The sequence below is a fragment of the Dendrobates tinctorius genome, unplaced genomic scaffold, assembly GCF_039654945.1.
Source record: "Dendrobates tinctorius isolate UK_male_01 unplaced genomic scaffold, ASM3965494v1 ptg000324l, whole genome shotgun sequence".
In the NCBI taxonomy this organism is placed as follows: Eukaryota; Metazoa; Chordata; class Amphibia; order Anura; family Dendrobatidae; genus Dendrobates; species Dendrobates tinctorius.
The window spans coordinates 129,377-137,099 of record NW_027361991.1 but is presented as its reverse complement, the minus strand read 5'-3'; positions in this window follow the sequence as shown (position 1 = coordinate 137,099).

Below are 7,723 nucleotides of genomic sequence, written 5' to 3'. Positions count from 1 at the left end.
ACGGTAAGTTTTTATTTCCAAAATCCATCATCTCTGGAATATATGTCTATTCATTGCCTTTTATTTAAAAACAGGAATCACAAGATGAAGAGGAGCTCCCAGAAGAAGAAGGAAGGGGTGGACAGACACCTGGAGTGGGCTCACAATTGGTAAGTTTTTTGCATCAAACGCAGAAACACAACATCACACTACACACAACACATAGAAAACAATGTTCTGCAGACCACACACAGCAAACAAATGCCTACATCCAAAGACATAACATTTTTTGTTTTCTTCTCTAGTCTTCCCAATCTGGTGCTCAGCCAAGAGGTCCTCTCAGTGCCTCCCGGGGTCGTCGGCGACAGCAACGCGGCGGTCACCAGCGTGTAAGTATAAATATTTTTGCTTTGTTTTTTTTGCACTTTTTATTTCATTTCTTTTGTGGAGGCTAATTATGTTATTTTTGTCTTTTTCTTTAACAGCCTTCACAGCGTGCTCCCGACTCTGACGGTGAGGATGGAGGGATTGATGTGGACCGCCTCATCGATCTCGTCAGAGAAAGGGAGCAGCTCTGGAATATGGCTGACCGCCGCCACGCTGACCTTATCGTTACCCGACGACTCTGGGAGGAAATCTGTTCGCTCCTTGTGGACCGCTGGGAGGACCTCGAAGCTCGGGCCCAGATTAAAGAGCGTAAGTATATACAGTACCGGTTGCTTGATGTAAACCAGTGTTTCCCGAACTCCAGTCCTCATGGTCCCCACGGATCATGTGTTCAGGATTTCTATTTACTTTGGAAATCCTGAAAACATGACCCCTGGGGACCATGAGGACTGGAGTTTGGGAAACACTGATGTTGTATACTAACCACTTTGTCCTTTCTCGTTTCAGGGGAGAGAATTGTGAAGCGGTGGCGGTCTGTGAGGGATCGTTTCAAGAAGGAGTTCAATAAAGAGATGCGGGCCCCGAGTGGATCTGGAGGACGCAGGAGCAAGTACAAGTACGCAGAAGCCCTGTCGTTCCTTCGGGAGACAATGCTCACCAGAAGGTAAATATTACACACCACATGTGACAAAAAAATGTTTAGATGTAACTTTTTTTTTTTCAGCCAGGGCCATACCATGTCACTATTTTAATTGTTTTTTTTTCTCTTTATTCCACAGCACAGTGAGCAGCACTCGGGAGCCTGCACGATTGGACCCTTCTGAGGCGATCCCTGAGGAGACCGTCACCGAGGGACACTTCGACCGCCCCGGTACATCTGCACCTTCCCAGCCTTCCCACACATTCAACCCATCTGTCCCATCCACCAGCACAGGAGCATCGTGGCCGCCTACATTACATGAAGCTGCTGGTGAGGAGATCGCTTTCCCTTTACCCCACCCTTCTGCCCCTGCCACCTCTAGTACACCTGCGGGTACTGGGCGGCAGCGGCAGAGGGGTCAGGAAAAGAGTTATGCGCCAGAGTTCTTGCATCTGAATGCATCTTTCCAGAACTGTCTAAAAGTCTTGTCAGAGCAAATCTCCGCAGGCTTTCAGCAGATCAACTCCAGCATTCTGGAGGTGAAGACACTTCTGCAAACCATGCATTCAGAAGCAAGATCTTCGCCAAACCACACCTTTTTCAGGTCTGTTGTGGAGCGCATGGCAACACTATCTCCTACCCAGCAGATGCATGTAATGCATTCGTGCCACGGTGCTCTACAGCAGGTTACCTCCCAACCTCCACCTCCCACCACTGTAGTTCCTCCACCTGCACCCCCTCCAGCCACTTTCCATCCTCCCCCTCCTATTACATCTGCACCCCCTCCAGCCACTTTCCATCCTCCCCCTCCTATTACATACCAGCAACCTCACCAGTACCAGCAACCTCCCCAGTACCAGCAACCTCCCCAGTACCAGACATCTCCCCACTTCCAGCAACCTGCCCCGTACCAAACTCCTTCCCCGTACCAAACTCCTTCCCCATACCAAACTCCTTCCCCATACAACTTTCCATCAACATCATCTGCTCCTACAGTCCCTGCCCAACCCTCCACTCCACCGCCCACCACCTCTTCTGCCTCCCACATGTCCACCCATTCTGTAGCTTTTTCCACACCATCACCTCTAACTGTTCCTTCCCCACCACGATCCCAGTCCTCTCTCCACACTCCCAGTGTCGAAGTGTCCCGCAGCCCCTCCAGCAGTATTTCCACCCCACACTACACAGATTGATGATGTGTTTTGTAATAAAAATGCCCATTTGGTTGGTTTCAAACCTTTATTATAAAAGTTTTTTTAACTTTAAAAACAGTTTACAAAAAAAAAATATTTTAAATAAAAGGTAAATTATTGTTTACACTGGTTGTCTGTCATTTCTTTCTGCGGCGAAATATGTTTAAAAAAAAGGTTAAATACAGGGTATTTAAAAGGTAAAAAGGTATTCAAAACCAGGTATATAACTGTGGGTAAATTTTAGCTTTTTCCCACAGTTGTGTTCCTGGTTGTGTTTGAAGCAAAGTATTTCACCTAAAAAGTTGTGTTTATTGTTGGTGATTTCCTAACAATGTACACAACTTTTGTTAAAAGGTGAAATACTTTGCATAAAACACAACCAGGTACACACCTGTGGCCTAAAGCTAAAAATAGAGACCATGACAAGATAGCCAACTTTGGTTGGCAAAGGTATATACTGTTGGTACAGAAGGTACACAAGTTTGGCTAGGGCACAAATCTTTCACACTCTGTCATCCTGCCAGTGTACTCTGCCTTGAGGTGACATAAAGTATAGTGCAAAATTGTCCCTCATTACTGAAACCGTCACAGAACTTCTAGTGGTAATGTCATGGTAATCTTGCAAGGTGGTTTCTTCAGAGGTGTCCTCAATGGAAATGGGTTCCTTGCAGATAACAAAATTGTGGAGTACCACGCAAGCTTTCATCACCTCGTCCACAGTTTCTGTCTTGAGGTTGATCGCAGTCAATAGGACCCGCCATTTGGCTGTCAGAATACCAAAGGTACATTCAACCATTCTTCTTGCTCTTGTGAGGCGGTAATTAAAAATGCGTTTTGGTCTTGTCAATCCTCTGCTAGAGTACGGTTTCAAAAGGTGTTCTGACAGCTGGAAGGCTTCATCCCCTACACAGACAAATGGCATAGGTGGACCAGATGTTTGCGGCAGCGGTCTAGGTGGTGGGAACTGGAAGGTGTTTCCATACAGTTTACGCCCCATGGCAGACAGTTTGAAAACTTGAGAGACATTGGAGCGGCCATAGGCCCCAATATCAACCGCAATAAATTTGTATTCCGCGTCAGCGATGGCCATGAGGACAATTGAAAAATATTTCTTGTAATTGAAATATTCCGATCCCGATCCGGCTGGCTTTACAATGCGGATATGTTTCCCGTCCACAGCGCCCAAGCAGTTGGGAAACTGACATATCTGTTGAAACTTGTCAGCAATTTCAATCCACCTCTCTGTTGTGGGCTCTGGTAAAAACTCTTCAGCTAAGGAGTCCCACAGTGCACGGCATGTGTACTTCACTATTCCAGATATGGTGGAAATCCCGAGTCTGTACTGGAAATGCAGTGACGAAAGGGATTCTCCAGTTGCAAGAAATCTGTGCGGAATTAAAAAACAATAAATTAGTTTTAAATCACAGCATTACATACCGGAAAGATGTATATCTTTGTACCGTGTTAGCCAGTAGATAGAAAAATATTCAGGATTGAGAGTCCTCAGTAGTTGATACCTTTTAATGGCTAACTGAAAAGATGGTAATACATTGCAAGCTTTCGAGACTACTCAGGTCTCTTCATCAGGCTAGACTAATACAAAATCTGAAGTCACATATTTATGCACAATACAGCCTAGAAAAAATGCAATAGATAAGACAAGTGACGTGAAGCAGAACTATAGGGAGAAACATAAATATAAACATTGGACCAGTTCATAGATAAGGAGTCTGGATGTTTTATGGTCCTCTGATTGGGGTCTAGTTCTGTGTTGCCCTGCAAGGTTTTAAAAGGAAATTCCTTAATTGATGTAAAAAGACATAAATCCATGCGACACATTCATTCCAGCACTGAGAGTGTCAAAGTTCGTCATAAATTTGTACTCCCAAACTCGTCTCTCTATCTGAGATGTGAAGTTACCTTTCAATACCAGTAATTTCATATCCATGCTGCTGTGATCAGGGATACAGAAATGTTTTGCCACAGGTAGATCCATTCTTTTTTCTCTTATTGTGTGACGATGAGCATTCATCCTTGTTCTAAGCTTTTGCCCTGTCTCCCCCACATACAGACCCCCAGTTGGACATTTAGTACAAATAATTAAGTACACCACATTAGATCTACATTAGATCATTAGATCATTAGATTACATCTAATGTGGTGTACTTAATTATTTGTACTAAATGTCCAACTGGGGGTCTGTATGTGGGGGAGACAGGGCAAAAGCTTAGAACAAGGATGAATGCTCATCGTCACACAATAAGAGAAAAAAGAATGGATCTACCTGTGGCAAAACATTTCTGTATCCCTGATCACAGCAGCATGGATATGAAATTACTGGTATTGAAAGGTAACTTCACATCTCAGATAGAGAGACGAGTTTGGGAGTACAAATTTATGACGAACTTTGACACTCTCAGTGCTGGAATGAATGTGTCGCATGGATTTATGTCTTTTTACATCAATTAAGGAATTTCCTTTTAAAACCTTGCAGGGCAACACAGAACTAGACCCCAATCAGAGGACCATAAAACATCCGGACTCCTTATCTATGAACTGGTCCAATGTTTATATTTATGTTTCTCCCTATAGTTCTGCTTCACGTCACTTGTCTTATCTATTGCATTTTTTCTAGGCTGTATTGTGCATAAATATGTGACTTCAGATTTTGTATTAGTCTAGCCTGATGAAGAGACCTGAGTAGTCTCGAAAGCTTGCAATGTATTACCATCTTTTCAGTTAGCCATTAAAAGGTATCAACTACTGAGGACTCTCAATCCTGAATATTCAGCATTACATACCAAAACTCAGCTATAACACTTGGAGATACAAACTACCACCAACAAGATTGCAGTGAAAGTGTGCTCTGATGCGATCACATCCAATAAATGTGGCTTACCTTAAAGTCACCATCAGACGCTCTGCGGGTGAAACAGAGAAGCGGCAATAGGTGTCCGCTTTTCTTATGAGGTGTGCAATGCGCTCCACCAAGTAATCAAAATTCTCCATTTTCATCCGAACATATCCAAAAAATTTATCCGGGTTTCGTCGAAGGTCCATGCAGAGTGTAGAATAGACCCCACGCGTCATTCTCTTGGCTGTGATGGGGTGGATCCACAAACGTCGTCTACGATGCCTGATGCGCTGCTGTCTCACTCTCTCCTTCTCCAGAACAATCACCCTCAAACGATTCGCCTCCGCTGTAAAATCCGCCAAATTCTTCAAAATATTTCCAATCACAACATCCATCTTCGCCAGTAACTTGCTCTTCTCTCCAACCTGCACTTTCTCCTCTCCAACCTGTCAAAGAAGGGCTGTAGGAACATGCTATATATAGTTTTCCAGTAGCCAATCCCGTTCGGAAGGCCACAAGGGTCAATTTTAAAAACCGGATCCGGCGTAATCCGTCGAAAAACGGATAGAAAAACGGATGAACCGGATGAGACGGATCCGGTTTTTTCTGTCAAGAACAAGACTGATCCGGCAGAAAAACGGATCCGGCACATCAGGTTTTACAAAACATTTGCCGGATCCGGCATTCCGGCACGACGCCGGATCGCGCCTGACGCCGAAAACCTGATGTGTGAAAGTAGCCTTAGGAGTTATTTGGTACTTCTCCTGGTGGTGCTGTCAGGAAGGACATCCTGGAAAGTAGGAATTAGTCCAACCAGTAATGTTTCCAGGTGTCCATCATGACAGCACCCTTATATTCCCTCCCTTGGATTTCCTATCTGTTATTTGGTGTAAACATTTGTAGTGAGAAATTCAATAAAATAGCATTGCATCCATCCTGGTGTGGTACTTGGAAAAGACACTGAAGGGTGGTGGTGGAGAGGAGCTATTTAACCTTTTCTGTGTTCCTGTCCCTACCAAGGATATAAAAGACAACCTCCTGGTGGTGCTGTTATGATGAACTCCTGAAAACAATATTACCGGTAGGACTAAGGCTAGTTTCACACTAGCATTTATTCGACGCAGCACACGGCGCCGCTAAGCCCCGCCCCCTGCCTGCTCCCTGCCCGCCCCATCCGGTCATCGCCGCCTACTATCGCACATGGACGCTTGCGATCTGCGCACCCTTTCTTTAGCATAGGGTGCGCAGATTGTGCGCTGGCCGTGCGCTAGTAGGATTTTGGCGTGCGCTGCGCACTCTTGAAGGTGCGCCGCGCGCACCGAAATGCAACATGCTGCGTTCGGCGCGCACGGGCGCACCTTCAAAAGTGCGCTCGCCAAAATCCTACTAGCACACGGCCAGCGCACGATCTGCGCACCCTATGCTAAAGATAGGGTGTGCAGATCGCAAGCATCCATGTGCAATAGTAGGCGGCGATGACCGGATAGGGCGGGCAGGGATTCGGCAGGGGGCGGGGCTTAGCGGCGCCGTGCGCTGCGTCGAATAAACGCTAGTGTGAAACTAGCCTAATTCCTACTTTTATAAGATGGCTAGTCTGTCTTATAGTCCGAATTTAAGGTATCTTACCTGAGGGTCGGTGGTCGTGGAGCGAGGTCACGAGAGGCATGGTCCCTTTTTTTAAAAAATCCCTTTTTCCAATAAATGTATTTCTCTTTTTAAATGGAAAAAAAATAATAAAAGTACACATATTTGGTATTGCCTCGTCTGTAACAACGTGCTCTATAAAACTGTCCCTCTAGCTAACCCTGCAGTGAACACCATAAAAAAATAAAAAATAGGCAAAAAACAATGCTTTATCATCATACCGTCGAACAAAAAATGCAATGAAACAGGATCAAAAAGATGGATGTAGATAACCATGGTACCGCTGAAAACGTCATCTTGTCCCACAAAAAACAAGCCGTCATATAGCTTCATCAGAAGAAAAATATGTTATAGCTCTCAGAATATAGCAATGCAAAAATAATTTTTTTCTATAGAATAGCTTTTATTGTGTACAAGTGCCAAAACATGAAAGAACAATATAAATGAGGTATCCCTGTAATCGTACTGACCCGGAGAATAAAGCAGCCTTACCAATTTACTACACGCAGAATGGTAATAAAAAAAAAGCAATTCCCAAATTACTGGTTTTTGTTCATTCTGCCTCCCAAAAATCAGAATAGAAAGCGATCAAAAAATGTTATGTGCCTGAACATGGTACCAATAAAAATGTCAGCTCGTCCCGCAAAAAACAAGCTGTCACATGACTGTCTGCCAAAATATGAAAAAGGAAAGTTTTTGTGAAAGAAAAGCAAATGTTTATTTTTTCCTTCCACATTCCAAAAATTCCTGTGAAGCACCTGAAGGGTTAATAAACTTCTTGATTGTAGTTTTGAGCTCCTTGCGGGTGCAGTTTTTAGAATGGTGTAATTTTTGGGTATTTTCTGTCATATAGGCCCCTCAAAGTCACTTTAAGTGTGAGGTGATCCCTAAAAAAAAATGGTTTTGCAAATTTTGTTGCAATAATGTGAAATTGCTGGTCAACTTTTAACCCTTATAACTTCCTAACAAAAAAAACTGTTTCCAAAATTGTTTTGATGTAAAGTAAATATATGGATAAATGTTATT